This window comes from Chionomys nivalis, chromosome 18 (genome assembly GCF_950005125.1).
Source record: "Chionomys nivalis chromosome 18, mChiNiv1.1, whole genome shotgun sequence".
NCBI lineage: Eukaryota > Metazoa > Chordata > Mammalia > Rodentia > Cricetidae > Chionomys > Chionomys nivalis.
Window position 1 is genome coordinate 10,591,996 of NC_080103.1, and position 18,961 is coordinate 10,610,956.

At 44.8% G+C, this 18,961-nt stretch overlaps 2 non-coding genes across 2 annotated transcripts; one reads left to right on the plus strand and one right to left on the minus strand.

The window, feature by feature from the left end:
- The first annotated feature begins 1,738 nt into the window (after positions 1–1,738).
- Positions 1,739–1,811, plus strand: Trnav-cac (transfer RNA valine (anticodon CAC)). Its single transcript has one exon. It is a non-coding gene; the product is annotated as a tRNA-Val (tRNA).
- Positions 1,812–7,004: 5,193 nt separating this feature from the next.
- On the minus strand, positions 7,005–7,076 carry Trnaq-cug (transfer RNA glutamine (anticodon CUG)). The gene has a single exon. It is a non-coding gene; the product is annotated as a tRNA-Gln (tRNA).
- Between the last annotated feature and the right edge of the window lie 11,885 nt (positions 7,077–18,961).

The window sequence follows — 18,961 nt, forward strand, 5'->3', positions numbered from 1 at the left end:
AGTCAAAGAACAACCCCCCTTGCTTCTGTGGCCCCTTTAAAAGTAGACTGTACCAGCTATTCGGGGTCCCTTGGCTTCCCGAATGCTGGGGGACCCTGTCATGACAGAATTAATAAAATCCTCATGCTTTTGCATCGGCTGTGATGTATGAAGTGGTCTCTGGGGGCGACTCCTCCTCGGTGTTTGGACGCTAGAGTCCAACATTTTCTTTGAAATTCTGGCTCTGTTCCCTAGAACCAGCAAGAGGAAGGACAGAGGTCCATCCAAGTGGCTCCTCTCTGGAGCAGAACTGCATACAGCTGCCCTTTCAGCCCGCAAGCTCACCAAGTCTATGGAACGTGAAGGGCCAGGTGTTGAAGTGGGTGCCTCTGGCAGTCTGTGATCCCCGGGCCCACCTCCCTTCCGGCTTAGGTAGCAGAATGGGCATCTGCCACCTGTCTTGTCTTTGTTGGACCCCAAAGGACCTAGACGGGACTGAAGATGAGACTCTCTAGGTGGAAGCAGGTGTGGGGAGACAAACTATGAAGAGTAGAAGAGAAAAGTCCCTCGAGATGTCTCCATTTAAAGCAACAGGAAGTCTCTTTGGGTACAGAGGAAGACAGGCCGCGCCTCTCCCAAGGAAAACAGGATTGGAGAAACTGATTAATCTTCTCAGCTCGGCCTCTCCTTTCCTCTTCTGGCAGCAGTTGCTCTAAGGTGAACTGTACTGGGTTAAAATTCTCATTTTATTCATAACCAGTTGAACAGGAAAATAACAAAAAAGTAAATCAAAACAAGCAAACAAAAGGTGCTTCCAATTTTGTAAAGAGTAAATTAAAGTCACCCGAAAAAGAACCTCAAGACCAATTAAGCTCTGGAGTCGGCCTTAGGGATTCCAAAGTCTCCCAGTGACCTGGAGGCGGGGTCCTCAAAACAGTACAATCCAGGCTGCAGACGCGTGGCTTAACCTGGCCTGATATTTGGCATTAAAATATATATCTTAACTTGTAAGGTGATTGATTGAGTACTGGATTTTGAGTTGCACTGACTAAATGACCGCAACCGGAACCCGAGTGTCTCCCTCTGGGTCGCTAGGTGGAGGTACTAAAAGCTAAATTCGGATTTGAGAGGAGAGAGTGTGGGGTCAGGCCACTCGAGTCAGGGGAGAGAGCAGGGCCAGAGGAAGAGTCCTACCGCTTCTGGGTGGAACGGACGCATCGATCTTAGTTCAAGAGTCAAGAGCATTGATTGATTGCTGGCGCCAGGAAAAACGAATGAATGAATGAATGAATGAATGAATGAATAAATAAATAAATAAATAAATAAAGTCACCCTGTACCCGCCGGCTTCTCAGGAGCGGGAGATAGTGAAGTGCCCAGAAGCTGCGACACACCCAAATGCCCGGGCTCCACAGCTTCTAAGAGCTTCCGAGTCCACCCGGAGAACAACACCTATTTTCAGTTCATGAACGTGAACCCTGGTGAGCCGCAGCCTTCCGACCCACAGTGTGCGGTCCCAGGGCCTGCGCCCTCGGTGTGGGCAGACTTTGAAGACAGAGCTACTGGTAGGCTGTTGTCTGTCTATCAGAGGGATTGCTGGTGTGCTCAGGGCTACTTCCATTAAAGTTTAAAATGCCTAATCCTGCCTTGGAAAAACAAACAAGAAATTTGAAATGCCTTTGGATTTCATCTGTTAGAAACTGATGGAGATAGCATGTGCACCATTTTCACGAAGTCTCTAAGGACTGTTCTCTAGCGCAGTTTCCGTAGTGTAGTGGTTATCACGTTCGCCTCACACGCGAAAGGTCCCCGGTTCGAAACCGGGCGGAAACAGATGCTTACTTTTAACAGTTGACTTTTAAACTGAAATCGCAACCTTTTCATATAGTGAACAATACACAAAAGCTGGCCCACCACAGTAGGGAAAAGCCCCCCAGCTAGGCTCTTTCTTGTGCTGCTTTTAACTAAGTGCTGGATGTTTTGTGCACCTTCAGTCTCCCTAAATGAGGAAAACCGCGGGAGCTTCGCTCCCTCGCTGGGGTGGTCTTCCTAACTGGGGACAGGAACCACAGCTAGTGTAAAAGCAGCCACTGCAGTTGTTTAAAGTGTAGGCTTTGGTATTTTGTTACGATAAACTGAGCTGAAAATCCGCTGTTCTCTAGAAAACCTGCTGGCGTGGCCCTATGGAAAGTTCGGGTCTCCAGTGGGATTTCGGTACTGCTGAGAGGCTAAGACTGGGCCTGGGAAGAGGAAGGACGCCGATGTTGGTGCACAGGTGGGGTATGCAGATGAAATGGTGCAGGAGCTTAGCGTCCCGAGCCTCAGCTAAAAACGTGGTCTGCTTGTCTGGACAGTACGACGTCACGTGAATGTCATGGCGTCTCCTACACAGAGCGACCTGAAGCTATAATGACATTCGAATTGGAGGGAGGGTCGTGATCTTCAGGGAACATGACGACAGACGGAGCTATAAAAGTGTTCCCAAGAGCTCTCCTACTTACCTGGCTGGGGAAATACCACAATCGACAAGGTTGTTCTCCTCGGCGAAACTCACACCTCTGTACTCCGGAAGCACTGATCCCTGCGGCTTCACCACTTACGGGAATTTCGGCTGCATAATTTACGGTATTGGCGGACTGCAACAATACACTTTGAAGATCCACTCTGGCTGTGCTCTCCCCACCCCAAACCAACATGGTCAGGTATTGTCAGGTCTGTGTGGCTGACTTGGGGGTTGAGGGGAGCGGGGAGTGGCGCTGCTCTGCAGGCTTGTCATGTCAGGTCAGGTCGCTCTAGCTCTGGTCCAGTAGGGTGCAGCAAAGTACTGCCTGGAAAAATCTGGGCGCACCGTGATCTCCCCGGTTCTGTTCTGAAAAACTGTTGTGTGCTGTGCGAGTGAGTTTAGTCCCAAATGTCTATTCAAAGGTCTGTAGAGTGGCCCCTGGCCCAGTGCACCAAACTGAGGCTCTCACCCAGTGTGGGGGTCTCCATCCTGCGGGCTCTGGCTGCTAGTACCAGAAGACAAGGCGCACGCTAGTCTGGGCATACTGGTTCATTCCCTTAGTTCTAGTACTCGGGAAGCGGTGTCGGTGAGTTCAAAGATAACCAAAAGAAGACAAACAAAACCTACACGGGGCAGTTCAGCTTTCTCCCACGTCTCTCCTCATTTTCTTATAGTCTCCGACTTCAAGCCCGATACCACTTAATGAAGCTGTTTTCTTCCTTCCTTTCTTCCTTCTCACCACCGCATCCTCAACCCCCTTCCCTGTGCTCTTTTGACTCAGAAGAGCGAAGCATGCGCAGTCTCTCAAGAGTGCCCCCTTCTCGCTCTCTATTCAGAAGCCAGAACGCCAGAACAAGAGAGCTGGTGCAGTACTTGTTGCTATTTTCTACTTAAAGGACTCACACAGAGAAAATCAAAGGTTTCTCCCCACCAGAACCCTGACATGCACACACACACACACACACACACACACACACACACCCTCCCGCCCTCCAGCCCTATTCGACTGCGGCCAGTGGTGTGACGGGAGCTGGAAAAAGGCGAGAGGGTTAAAGGGGAGTCGTGAAGAGATGGGAGAAAGTAGGTCAGAAGCACCGACCAGGTGCAGAGAAATGAGTTCGGACGGGAAGAAGAAAATGGAGATGTAAAACTTTAAGACAATTCTGAAGCCATTTCTGACAATTCTGAACCCTCTCAGCCTCCGTGCCATAGTGCTTCCCCTCCTCCCCTGGGAACCAAGGACCAAACAGCTACACAGGCTGGTCTCGAACTCACAGAGATCCGCCTGCCTCTGCCTCCCAACTGCTGGGATTAAAGGCGTGCGCCACCGCCGCCCAGCTGGGGTCTCACTATTGAGAGGAGGAAAGTCTTGAGTACTTCTGGGAAGAGAGAGTACTTCTCTCCCTTAAAGCTTCCCTCTTTCTGAATGCCACCCTATTTTCCAAGTACAAATGCCTTTCAGGTCTTTAAAAACTAAGTTCTGTGGGCAGGTAGAACCAAATCTATAAGATTTCCTTCCTATTGTTTTGCATCGAATATCTCTTCATGGACTTTTGACATTTGGTCTCGTGTTTCATTGCTATAAATCATGATAACAGCCATTCTTGTGCACACATGTGCAGTCGCTTGCACAAACGCTTTGGTAAGGCCGTCCTGGAGAGCAATGCTAGTGGGTGGATTAAGACAAACAAACAAGAATTATCTCTTCTGTTGCCTTATTAGCTGCAACTCTTTTTTTCTTTTTCGAGACAGGGTTTCTCTGTGTAGCTTTGGAGCTTGTCTGTAGGTAGACCAGACTGTCCTGGAACTCACTCTGTAGACCAGGCTGGCCTCAAACTCAGAGATCCACTTGCCTCTCCCTCTCAAGTGCTGGGATTACAGGCATGCACCACCACTGCTTGGCTTCTTTCTCCGTTTTTATTGTGTCCTTAATGACGCAATTGGATTTAGTCATTTTGAACTTATCTTAGTCGACCTTCAAGTGCTATTGCATTGTGTATTTTTTTTTCTTTAAAGATTCTGCAAGCCATCTTTTATTACTTTTGTTTAAGGTTGCCAATGTTTAAGGGGATGGAAATAGCAAGACTAGAGATGCTGTGCTCACCATTTTATTTGCATCGGTGTCCAACATGGACACATCTACAATGTTCCTCATTCTTAGTGTGCATAGAGTCCCAGCTAGTAGCGGCTCCTGTCAGCTGGAAGACTCGGTTCTAGTGTGTAGAGCAGGAGGTCGCCCTTGGCTCCCCCTCCCAGTCCCTTAAAGGTGAACCACTTATCTTTGTGTTTCGTGTATGTACCATCGCTTATCCCTCTGACTTTACCAATAAGTTTTAACCATTTAATTCTATGTGCTCAGGTGTGGTTTTCGTTGAGTGTCTAGTGAGTAGGGTTGTTCAAATTCTTAGTTGGTGACTCAATAATTCTCAATATAATTGGAAAATTTTCAATCACTGTTTCTTAAAATTTTTTGTCTTTTCCTTTGGTCCATTTAAGAACCTTAGTTACTGGTTTTAGGCCTCTTATACTGCTCTAATGTTCATTAATGCTCTTTCATAGGCCGTTCTCTCTCTCTCTCTCCCTCCCCCCCCTTTTCTTTTGGTTTTCTGGGACAGGGTTTCTCTGTGCTGGAACTCACTTTGTAGACCAGGCTGGCCTCAGTCTCACAGAGTTGCCAGCCTCCAAATGCTATCACTTGAAATGCAGAGAAACTAAAATCCACTGAATTCTGCAAAGTGGCAAGCCCGTTTTCCGGGAGAGGGAGGGTGGCTCGAGTGTTTGTCTTTGGGAACTTCTACTGCAAGTAGGAATATTACAGTGAATAAAGTTACACAGACTTTAACAATTTTGTGGTGGTCATATGCTAGTAACTCTAATGGGTGAGAACACCAACAAGTTCCCATAACAGGTCAAGTCATTTCAGGAAGGTGAGTGGCAAAGGGAGGATTTTATCACCTAGAAGAATCCTTGAACAGCCTTTATTAAAGTGTCTGTGCCTGACGGTGGTGGCACACGCCTTTAATCCCAGCACTCGGGAGGCAGAGGCAGGTGGATCTCTGTGAGTTCAAGGCCAGCCTGGTCTACAGAGCTAGTTCCAGGATAGGATCCAAAGCTACAGAGAAACCTTACCTGGAAAAACAAAACGAAAAGGTCTGTTCCCTGGTCTAGAGGCCAGGATTTGGCACTTTCACCACTGTGACTCAGGTCTGGTTCCTAGTCAAGGATGTGTGTTTTGTAAACTTGATCCTGGGAAGTGTTAAAAATTTAGACAATTGAGACACCATTCATCTTTCAGGAAAGGAGAAATGGACCTATTCCAAGAGACGCCCTTACTTCAAGCCCCTCTAGGTGCTATGTTCTCCGTTAAGCCTTTCCTGTTTCTGAATCTAATTCAAAAAGTCTAATGGCCTCCTTCCCTTTCTGTCTCCCAGGATACTGGCTGAAACCCACGTATGTCTGCCCTGACACACTGAGCATTCTTTCTCTGTGTCTGCCCTGACACACTGAGCATTCTTTCTCGGCGTCTGCCCTTTCTCCATTCCTTTCTTGCCCCGTTCAGGCTTTCACAGCTTGGCTAGCATTCGTGAGGCTCTGAGTTAATTCTACATAATGAAAGAGAATACAAAGGAAAATAGAATGGTAATCTATTTTAAAACAGGAAATCTTGGAGACAGGAACAATGAGGAACTAAATGCTCAGTCTGGAGGAATATTCCAGACTTAATTACATGATGGAAATGACAGGAAGTTAATGCAGTTGGGAGAAATAGAAATCACAGACACGAAGCAGAAAGGGGACTGGGTCAACTTTTCTAAAAATTAACAAAACTTTGGAACCTGTGGGAGTGATAGCAAAAGTTTTAACAGTCAGGAAGATGAAGAAAATGTGGAAAAATCGTTGCTCACTACCACATTAGTTGAGACCCGCTATTGGCTAGCGCCTCCAAAGTGGCTTGTTCCAGGAGAGGGTATGAGCGCAGACAACTACAGCCTTCACACAGTGGAGACTGTTTGTCATGGCCCTCGCTTTTCCCATGTCTGAAGGATCGCCTTCAGTCACGGCGTAATCTACACGTAATCAAGTTGGTGAGGTTGAATTTGAATATAAAGCCACTTCAATCCGTGAATGGCAGGGATGTGCAATAGAGCTGGAATAACCGCCGCACCAGCAGGCTGTGGTGACGGGATTTAGCAAAACCATTCAGAGAATATGCGAGCCCCAGGGAACTGCAAAAGTGTTCTAGACAGTAGGAGCTCAGTTCCTACTGGACATCAAACACAGGAGGAGGGCCGGTGGGCCTTGCACCAAGAGCGCCTTCTTCCCGGGACTGTTCCCGCCCGGTCCCAGGTGAGTCTGGGAAAGGAGTTGTCTCTTCCTGGAACACAATTGACCTCGAGCGGTATTCTTGCAGAGCGCCACCCCCGCTCACTGAAGAGAACTTGGTACTTTCTAGTCTTTGGGAACCCGCAGAATGCTAAACTCAAATCTTGCATGAGCACAGAAATGAAATGAAGAAAAGGGAGAGGTCCCACCGAGATTTGAACTCGGATCGCTGGATTCAGAGTCCAGAGTGCTAACCATTACACCATGGAACCCACACATGTAGCATCTCTGGATCATCCTTTTGGTTGTGTGAGATAACATTTATCTATTTTCTTATTTGTTTTGTGTATTTTATCTGTACCTCAGGAAATGAGAAATTAAAGTCAAGTCTCATATGGTCTTAAAACCAAACAAGAGCCCCCAGCAAAAGCAACAGGTCCTTCCTTCATTTACTGCCGCGGACTGATTCTCTTGGAGATCGAAGACCGAGGGAGAACAGGGGTGAAGGCTTAGGAGAACCCAGGATTCTGCGAATGACAGACAGACACAACTCTAATGAGATTTGAATCTGCTGCAATTTTACTAAAATTCAAGCATCACTTTTAAGAGATTGCAGAACGAAGTTGGCAGACATAAAAGCTTACATAAAGAAAATTATTACATACAATTGATTATTCTCAGCAAGTCTTGTGGTCAGGGCCAGGTGGGCAGAGCTTTTCTTTCTCATGGCCCTAAATCATGTCTGCCCTCAAGGTCACCAAGGTAACCCAAACACCATTCTTCAGGATTCCACCCCCAGGGTTTGCTCCAATATTGAATGGCTGGCTTCATCTTATCAAGAATAGCCTGCCTTTCTTTCCTATCTAAAATGCACCAGGGGTTTCTCATTCTGGCTAGCCTCTCCATAAATGGTAACTCATGCCATTCCATATATTTTCCTTCATAATTTACCCATCTTCTACCAAATCTCCTATCATGAGCTCTTTCTGTTCTAGTGTATCTGTAAATTCCCCCAGAGCGAGCTGGAGTCTTAATCATAACATTAATGGCCTGAATCAAGGGAGGGAACTGAAGCATCAGTTCCTCCGTATTCAAGGAGCCATTGGGAATGTTTCCTGGTTCCTTGAACAGATTAAGTTTTTGTCAAGAGAAAAATAGAACAGAAGAAAAAGATAGCAGAGCCAATGCAAGAAACTACCGCCAGGAACAAAGTGAACGGGTCGTTGAGGCTGATCAGGCACCTCAACTCGAGCAGCCGGGGGCCAAGCTCCGGGAAGCACGAACCCCTCATTTTGAGACAGCCACACCTGAGAGGCATTTTGTCACACAGGCGAGACAGTCGTGGATGTGGCAGTTCCCCGTTTTTTATTTTTTAAGTGAAACTCGAACACTTCCTGTCTGATGGTAGAAACAGATCTGAAAAGACATTTTAAAAGACAAGGAAATAAGATAACGACAAGAACTATTAAAAGACCAAGGACAGTCATGAGAATAATATATTGGATCCAATCCAAAAGATTCAAGGCTCTCATGTTAGATTCTAATTCTTTAGCCAATGATTCGAAAGTTCCTATCTGTAAATGAGCCTGACTCATAGCTGAAATATCTTTCTGCCTGATGAGTAATGTCACTATCTTTCCATACCCCCTGAAGATGAGCTTTTATTTTATCCCAAGGTAAAGAAGTATTATAAGGTAATGGAGTAACACAAATTGACTGAAATCCACTATGACATCTAGTTTCCTGCAAAGTCTTAAGAATCGCTACATCTTGTCCCAAAGCCAGCACCACTTCTTCTAACACATTAATTTTTGCTTCTGTAATTGCTTGTTCCATTAAAGCAAAAGCAATATTTTTATTTAAAGCATTCACATAATGAGCAGTATGAATTTCCTGAACTAACGCAGTAGTGGCCACTGCAAAGGTAGTTACAATAGAAATCAAGGCTGTAATTCCTAAGATAAGAGCAGCAGCGAATCTCTTTGGCCGAATCAGATCATTCAAAGAAGTTAATACTCTTAATGCAGAGTTATCGTACCATGGTTCATCTCCCAAATCTACAGGTAACATTACAAAAGGAGGTCTTCTAACAATAAGCATAACATTCAAATCCTTAGGTTCAGCGGAGGTAATACAACTAGTCAGTTTACAAGAATAACAGTTTACATGATAAGATTTACCCACTTGAGAGATCTTAACATGAATTTGCTGCCCTAAAAGCAAAGCATTAGGATATGAAATACAAGCCCTAATTCCATAAGGAAGAGCTTTAGAGGTGCTGGGTCTCTTTTCTAAAAACATATTGGCAGCAGCAACAAGCCTAAATAAATCATTATGAATCATAGTGATATTACTATCCGGAGCTTTTGCTACCCAAATTGGTTCTACAAAACAAGGAGAAAACCAACGCCTGATCTTTTCCCCTAAAAGATCTTTTGGTTCATATCCATGAAATCTGTTACTATGGCTTTTAATATATTCCTCATATTTCCCATCCCCAGAAGAGGCTGAATAATCCCAAACTTCTAAGGAGGTTCCTTTTGGATTGTATTTGGTGGCGGCATTAGGAAAGCCACAAGTTAACCACGTAGGAGATCTAGTTAATGAGGAATCCCAAAATCAATCTTTATCCCCATATTTGTGAATACGAGAGGAGATGGGCATATTCATATCCTTTTGAAAAGTTTCATTATAATTAGCAAAACCTAAAGTCTGTATCCGTATCTCCCACATCCATCTCTTATCAGGCTCTGCATGGTCAGGAGCGTCAGCTAAAAAGGTCCGATAACTGACTGGTAAGCATCCATCCAGCACTTTCCCTTGCAGTGTCAGGCAAATTGGAAGTGAATCTGCTCTCCCCTCATAGGATACATAAGAGGAAATCTTAGGCCTGACGTCAGAGTCTTGGGAACCACCCAGCCGCCTAGTATCATTGGTCAAAATCCTTATCGGTTCCCTATCCAGCCAGCCCACAGACTGTAACAAGGGGGGTTGGGGAACATAAGCCCAAAATGCCATGCCTTCTACAGAAGAAGGAGCTGAAATAAGGGCAAGAAAAACAACAAAATACATGCAAGGAGTCAAGGGCTGTTTCTGATTTTTAAGAAGGTTTTTTGCTTCTTTCAGTAAAGTGCGAATCTTCGTCCAAGTGATCCGGTCTTTCAGTTTCTCCCGTAGTTTCAGTTTCTGCAGACCGCAAGTCACTTGTCGGAGCAGCTGCTGCCGTTGTCTCCTTCTGAGTCTCTTTCGCTTCCAGCAGCGCTGGTCGCACCAGTCTGTCCGGAATCCAGATGGGGGAGTCCGCATCCTGTGGGAGCACACAAGCATACCCTCGCCCCGAAGTTATGAGCACATCTGGCCCTTTCCATGTACCAGACAAAAGATCCCTCCATAAAACTTGGGGAAGACTTGAGTTAATCTCAGCTGCCCAATGAACCATAGCAGGAGTTTTTCCTTGTTCATTAGTGTTGAGGTGATTAATAACAAATAGAGCATGTGAAAGTAAATGATGAGGAGTGACATATGTATTAGCAGATTGCAATCGTTCTATTTGATTTTTCAGTGTTTGATGGGCTCTTTCAATTATAGCCTGTCCTTGAGGATTATAAGGAATCCCAGTAGAGTGACTTATTTTCCATTGAAGGCAAAATGTTTCAAATGCTTTAGAAGTACATGCAGGGCCATTATCAGTTTTTAACTGAAAAGGCTTGCCCATTATAGCAAAACATTGGGACATGTGCTGTACCACATCTTTTACCGCTTCTCCCGTTCTTGCTGAGGCAAACATCAGATGTGAGAAAGTATCTATAGTGACATGTACATAGCTTAACTTCCCAAAAGATGGAATGTGAGTAACATCCATTTGCCAGAGGACATTGGTTTTTAGTCCCCTAGGATTAACCCCTAATTTTAAGGGATGATAGGTTTGAGGACAATTAGAACAATTTTTAACAATCTGCCTTGCTTGTTCTCTTGTGATGTTAAACATTCTCTTCAAAGCCAAGGCGTTTTGATGATGTAAGGCATGACTTTTTTCTGCCTCCAGTGGTCACACTTTGAATGTCTCTGGTCATGGCGTGGGACAATCTCTGGATAGCCCATACAGTAGACCTCTACCTTTATAATACCATTTCCAGACCCGTCTTGTGATGTTTCAGGAACTGGGAAGATTATAGTATATATCAAAATTGTAAGACTCCTGGGCAGGACCAGAGCCTGACATTTCCAGAGTGTACCTAGAAATACATCGTCCACTGAGCTGTATTTTTTTTCCTAAAGTTGCCTAAATTTTTATTATGTGATATCAGAAATAATCTTTGCATGCAAAAATTGGGCTAGTGTTTATACAAGTACAGCAAGAAAATGATGGCCTGGCAGGGCATGGGGGTACACACCTTTAATCCCGGTACCCAGGAGACAGAGGCAGGAAGCCTGGTCTAGACAGAGAGCTTTGGGAAAGCCAAAGCTACATAGTGAGACCTTGTCTCAAAACAAAAGCAAAACAAACAAAATCAAAAGTTGATGGACTGACTGTCTTGGCTCTTTTTCAATGACCTTTGGTTTCTTTTTTCTTTTGAGATGGGTCTTGCTGTGCAGCATACGTGTGTGTGGTGGTTTGGATGAGGACAGTTCCCCATAGGCACGTATATTTTGAATGTTTGTTTGCCAGTTGGTTAGAAATGCCTGGGACCTGCTCTCTGCGGGTCAGAGAGACTGGAGAGGAGGTGTGGCACCGGCACAGCTGGGCGCACCGACAGGAGACTTCAGAGAGACTGGAGAGGAGGTGCGGCACCGGTGCAGCTGGGCACACCCACAAGAGACTTTGCTGAGGGCCAAAGCTTAATTCTTCGTTTTCTTTTTCTTTCTTCTGCTGTTCCTCCTCTCTTCTGTTTTTCGATCCCGTTGCTTCCCTCTTCTTTCCCAGTTCTTCTTCTAGCCCTTTCTTTCTACTGCTCTTATTTTTCTCCTATCTCTTTTGTACCGTCTAGGACAACAATTTCTACACAAGAAAAGATTCCCTCACAACCATAGGTTACATATTTTCCAGAAACAATTTAAAATCTTTACACAGGAAGAAATCACATTATGATCACCACAAGTTACATTTTCCTTAGAAGCCCACAAGTAGTTAAACGTTTTCCTTTGTGTTAATTTTTACACCATAACGTCTTCACCCCAAAGCAATGATTCTTTTATTGCTGATTAACAACATTTTAACTAAGTATGCTTCAGCCAGTTCTCTTTGTGCTGGCGGGCAGCTGTTTGCAGTTTCAGTGTAGCAGATTCGATTCTACAAAAAAAACTTGTAACAGGTGGTCTAGTCAACCACCTATTTTCTTTACATACAATAGGGTCATTTAATTTCCTTTTACAACTTTATTTTTTCAAGGTGCATGCCAGAGCCTGTGGTAAATTCTTTTTTTTTTTTTTTTTTTTTTTTTTTTTTTTTTTTGGTTTTTCGAGACAGGGTTTCTCTGTGGCTTTGGAGCCTGTCCTGGAACTAGCTCTTGTAGACCAGGCTGGTCTCGAACTCACAGAGATCCGCCTACCTCTGCCTCCCAAGTGCTGGGATTAAAGGCGTGCGCCACCACCGCCCGGCCTGTGGTAAATTCTGTAAGCTACATGATGAAGGAACTCACGCTGAAGCTTGGGTGTGGGGACGTAATTTTTTTTTATCATTAGCCTGTTTTTCCACAGGCAAAATTCACAGGTCTATAATGCATAAGACTTCCTTGTTCTTACTTTTAATCCTCTGCAAATTTCACATCTAACAAGGGGGAAAGGTGACTTTCAGCCCATTTTTGCCTTTTTTGTATCTCTTATTGGAGCAATAGGCAGAATAACCTAAACCATTTCTCTAACCATCTTCACTGTGTTAGCACCTGCATCTTTTAGGCTGACTCAGAAAGTTCAATTAAACCACAGATCTAACCAATTATCATTGCTCTTATGAAATTATCTTCATTGTGATCTGTAAATAAATTGCTCAGCGAGGTGTGGGATTTTCCCAAGAAACAGTCACACTATACTAGACACGGTGGGATCCTTTCACATAGGAATCACACCGGAAGGCCAGGAACTGTGGAGTTGCAATTGTTGACTGAGATAGCAGTAGATTAAGGCCCAGCCACTGTCTCAATGATAAAACGTTTGACGGTCAAATGGGACCCAAATTTTTACATAGGGCCGGAGAAAAGAGAGAGAGAGAGAGAGAGAGAGAGAGAGAGAGAGAGAGAGAGAGAGAGAGAGAGAGAGAACCAGCTCCTTTAAGAGGTGCTGTGCAGCCGATCTCTTGAGCAGCTGGCACGACGCTAAGTAAAAGCGCCTGCCGCAGTGTGGACACCAACTTCCTAGAGCTGGCGCAGTTAAATGTAGTTCTTGGTTAAACGCGGCTCTCGGCCGAGCCCACAAGCTCCTTTAAGGCTCCTCTCTCATGGACCAAGGAAGGGTGGGGCCAACTGCCAGAAGCACCTGGAGGGCCCTGGCTGCCTCTCAGCCCTTTAAGGTTTGGTTCTCGCGGTCAGAAAAGGCTACAGATACACAGTAGATTAAGACGCAGGAACACGGCAGCAACAAGCGGTAGGAAGCCCAGCAGAAGAAAGGGGCGTTCTGGAAACAATCTTTCCGGGGCTTTGCCTCTCCAAGATACACCCATCATAACTTTGTTATCTGGTGGCCTGTATTCCATAAGCTCCATTGCTGACTGCAGCTCCCCTGACGCGGCCACTGGCAATTAGGAGGTGTGACCCTGTTGGACGATTGGAGGATGTGTGTCATTGAGGGTGAGCTTTCAAAAGTCCTGGCCCAGTCTCTCTCTCTCTCTCTCTCTCTCTCTCTCTCTCTCTCTCTCTCTCTCTCTCCTTCCCCCTCTCCTGCCTGTGGATCAAAATGTAAGCTCCTAGGTACTGTTTCAGCCTCATTCCTGCTGCCCCCAGGCTCCCCAAAATGATGTTACGGACTAACCCTCGGGAACTGCAAGCAAGCCCCCAGTTAGAAGCTATATTTTATAAAAATAGCTTTGGTCAAGATTTTTGTCACAGCGATAGAACATTAAGACAACAGGCTAACATCAAATCCATTATCTTCCTGCCTCAGCCTCCTGAAGGCTAAGATTAGAAGCATGTGCCACCAGAACCAGGTTTGCTAGAATATTTAATGAAGAATCTTCAGACTACAGGCATGGTGGTGTACACCTATAGGCAGAGACAGGAGAATTGACCATGACTTTTGTGGGAGCCAGCCGTGAAAGCTAAGTCTGGGCAGGTCATTCAAAGGAAGTTCTTTATCACCTGGGACTCTGGCCATCGATAACTTTAAATGGAGTCTGGAGTCTCAATAGTTCACCCTGAGACAATGCCTGGCAGGCCGAGATTACCTGACCCCACCCAAGATCAGACCATTCAGAGGAAATTCCTGGCATTCCAAGCACTGTAGATAGAAACACCTGCCAGCACTTCACCAGGACACCCCTAGACAAATGTCAGCCACTCAAGGGCCCTGAACCTCAGAGACCCCTCACCCCCACCTTTACTACTATAAAAACCCAATTCTAATTGAGCTCGGGGCTCTCCGGTTATTCCAATACGTTGGACATGCGGAGAGACCGAGTTTGCAAACTTGATTAAAATAAAGGCTCTTTGCTTTTACATATGGGACTCGGTCTCCTTTGTTGGCTTTTGTGGGGACCCAAGGATTTGGGCTTAACAACTTTGAAGCTAGGCTGGTCTACATAAAGTTCCAGGCCAGCTAGAGTGTGAGAGTCTGTCACACAGGAGCATGCACACACACATGCACATGTATACACACATGCGCATGTATACACACACATGCACATATATACACACACATGCACATATATACACACACAAACTAAATTAAGTTTCCAAAACCCTCTTCTAACTAAAAGCCATTGCCATCCAGTTTGTCTATAATGCCTCAGATTTGGATGAATTCTTCTCCCAATGTCCTCAAACTAGCTATAATAATCCCAGGTCCTCCTTCCATAAGAGTGAGGATAGGTTTCAGGTTTTAATGACAAGTGTATTGTCTCCATAAAGTCCATCTTAGTTTGTTAGCTGCTTGGTGACACTGGATTCAATAAGGCATCAGATTCGATGAACATTTTCAGACGTCCTGCTGGAGTCCAACTCCAGCAGGGTTTGGGTTCCAAAGAGGAAGTGTGAAGTCAGTGAGGGAAGGAGACCGACACACCTAAGCGTGAATCAGGATGGCTGCTGGTTTACTGAAAACAGGCTGCATCTTGCACAGTTTGGAATTACATCGTAGTTTAACCACAAGCAATACTGAAAGCAGACTTAATGACTGGGCTGAAAGTGGTCATCAGCTTCATTATGGCATTTTTTCTTGAAGCAAAACATAGTAAGTTCAGTAAGAATTTAAATGCCTATTTGCCACACCAACTCCAGTGTCGTCTGTGTGACATGACAATATGTCATTATGCCGGACAGGAGCTATGTGTCCTATGGGACTAGGCTTCCTGGAGGTCAATGGCAGACAGCCCAGTATTGGCCACCCTTGGGGCATAGACAGGTTTCTCGAGTAGCTGGCTATGCAGGATATGGGCTTTGCACAATCTCTTTTATAATAATGATAGTCTTTATATCTACAAGACAAGGATCATTCTCTTCAGAATAGCTCTGGGATAGGGAAGCACAGTATGGGAATGTATAAGACTACAGCAGAACCCTTGTCATACACGGGGTGTATGATGAGCAAGGGAACAGACGGGTTAATGCTGATGGACAAAGACTGTTATATTATACTTTGAACTTTATGGATAGTCTTGCTAGATCCCAACCCCCATGGTGTCTGCTACATATGAAGGTACTAAAAAGTATATTTCAACAGGTGCAGAGAACTGATTAGGCATATTTGATCACTAGATGAAGTAAATAAAGGGTTAGGAAGAGGAAGGGTCATGATAGTGATAATGAGACAGAAACTTTCTATTCTTAAGATGAAACCAGCTGGGCGGTGGTGGCGCACGCCTTTAATCCCAGCACTTGGGAGGCAGAGGCAGGCGGATCTCTGTGAGTTCGAGACCAGCCTTGTCTACAAGAGCTCATTCCAGGACAGGCTCCAAAACCACAGAGAGGGGCTGGAGAGATGGCTCAGAGGTTAAGAGAATTGCCTGCTCTTCCAAAGGTCCTGAGTTCAATTCCAGCAACCACATGGTGGCTCACAACCATCTGTAATGGGGTCTAATGCCCTCTTCTGGCCTGTATGTATTACACACAGACAGAATATTGTATACATAATAAATAAATATTAAAAAAAAAGATGAAACCACTTGCCTGAGGTTTACATTCCCAAGGACAAGATTTTCTCTTCTAAGGATGCTTTATGTCTAATACCTGTCCCTGATAATGTACTTTTATTAAATATTGCTGTTGTGACTAAAAGAAGCTTTCATACTGTGCCAACCAATGATACATGACCTTCTGATTTGTTCTTTGTTTGAATACTATATAATGAAAACACGAATTCAGTAAAACCGCAGCAGATTCCAAGCACTCTCCTGTGTGTTGTGTCTTTCTGTCATTCGCCGAACTTGTGCCTTCCTGCTTCTCCCACGGTCTGAGTGACTCCCCTGAGCCGGTCCGTGGCACCTATTGTTTTCTAAGGTTCAATAACCTTGCCAGGCACCGCATGGTCTCTCCTTGTGGTCAGGAGGCGTCAGACACTGAGTTCTGAGAAACAAACCCATAGGAGCAGTTTTTATTCTTCAAAGCCAGATGCAGCATCTGTACCATGGAGCACAGCAAGCACTGAGCTGTTTCCCAACTGCATTCTTTTTTTAAAAATATTTATTTATTACGTATATATACAATATATTGTGTCTGTATATGCCTGCAGGCCATCTGTATATGCCTGCAGGTCAGAAAAGGGCACCAGACCTCATTACAGATGGTTGTGAGCAGGCAATGCTCTTAACCACTGAGCCATCTCTCCAGCCCCTCCTAACTGCATTCTTATGGCTTGTTCCCCTCATAAGCTCCCAAAGGGGGAAGGACCTGACATCTTACTCTTTTTCCATTATACTATATCACTCTGATTCCTTCAGTGTTTGCTGCTGTAAAGGCAGAGGGGGATCAAGCCGGCCCAACTTCTTAACAGAATCTGTTCCTCGTGGGGCATACCAGATCTTGCCATTCATCCAGTAGGCCACTAGTCCTGGGCACTTTTCTATACTTTCTAACTAAACTCTTGCCCCTAATGGCTTCTGACTCTGGGTCTGGACCCACTGTTTCTCTCAGTTGTGCATTTTCATCCTTGGGGTCAGTGTGTCCAGGTAGTAAATCGTTAACTTTTCTATTCTTGGTGTAATGGGGGGGGAGCACAGAATGGGGATTCTTATGTGCAGAGTAGACAGAATTATCACACTATATGGTTCCGCAGTGGTGGGGATTTTTTCCAAAGAATTATTTTGTTTAAAGAAACTGTCATTGTATACACTTTCATCCTTCACCAAAGCCTGCTCAAAATTTCCCAAAGGAAAAGACAAAGGAAAACTCCCATAATGCATAGTGAAAATCACTAAAAACAAAGTGAGAAGGTGCTAGAGGAAGGTGATCCACATTGTCAAAATGCTGGGACTTGAGAAGCAGCAGCGGTTGCCCTGGGGTCCGCGCCAACATTCTAGTCAAAGCTTTGTCAGTATAAACAGAACCAATACTTCAGATTATGTTCTGTTACATTTACTTATTTGTGTGTACGCCAATGTGTTGTGTAGACCGCCTTGGCGGGTCACTCTGTCTAGGGTCTGTAACCCGCCTGGCTGGTCAGTTATTCCAGGGTCACGGAGAGGAACCACCTGAAAGACATAGGCTGATAAGAGGAAGAAGGCCAAGCATAATTCTTGTCAAAGCCTCCGTTTATTAGAGTCATGGTTACAGCTTATATAGCCCCTGGATGAGGAGCTTGGGGGGCTGGGGCACGGGATCTTGCCACGTGGTCCACACCTGTCACGTAGGCCAAGAGGTTACGATTGATCAGGTCACAATTCCTTGGTCAGGAAGTCACGAGTTGACACACCTAGTTCTCTAGATAGTTTGGAATGTGAGGCGGGTTTCGTTAACAGATGGCTCTCTATTAACAGTTAATTTGGGTGTGGGATAGGCTTTGTCAATAAGACTATTCTCAATACAATTGGGAAGTAGAGCTCTCTGCAAAACTCCTCACGGCGCTGCTTCCTATAATAATTTGGGGGGACATGGCTCCTGACAGTGTTGTTCCCATGTTGAAAAGTCAGACGTGGTGGCTGACGGCTGTAATCTCAGCACTCCGAAGATGAGATGCAAGGCAGAAGCTGGCCAGAAAGACTACAAGAAAGTTGTCCTCTGACCTTCACATGAATGTTATAGCATGCATACCTATGAGTGTGCATACACTCACACACAAAAATGAATAAATAAGTATTTGTTCCCAACGTTTATCCTTATATTTGGAGAACATGACATTAGAACAATGTTTGAAACAAACACTACTTAAATGAATAATATTTCATCCAAAAAAAATTGGAAAAACCATTAATTATACTTCATCAGTTCATTTAGTCTCAGATAATTTTTGTCCCATTTGATGTTGACTTAACAGATCTATGAACTATCAATCCTGAAACCTTACCTGTCAAATAAGTACGACATTTTCAAATTATTTATTTTACTTTATTTTATTTGTATGGTGTTTTGTCTTCATGTATGTTTGTGTACTCTGTTCATGCTTGGTGCCAACGTTGGCCAGAAGAGGGTGAGATGTCATCTCTCCTGGAACTGCAGCTACAGATCATTACTAACCTACTTGTGAGTTCTGGGAATCGAATCCTGGTCCTCTAGAAAGAGCTGCCAGTGCTCCTAACTGCTAAATTGTCTCTCCAGCCCCAAGCAGTATGATTTTAACTCAAAAAAAAAAAAAAAAAGTGTGAGCCGGGCGGTGGTGGCGCACGCCTTTAATCCCAGCACTTGGGAGGCAGAGGCAGGCGGTGAGTTTGAGACCAGCCTGGTCTACAAGAGCTAGTTCCAGGACAGGCTCCAAAACCACAGAGAAACCCTGTCTCGAAAAACCAAAAAAAAAAAAAAAAAAAAAAATGTGTGTCAATCCATTCCATGAACTTCTTGGAAGAAGAAAGAGTTTTTAG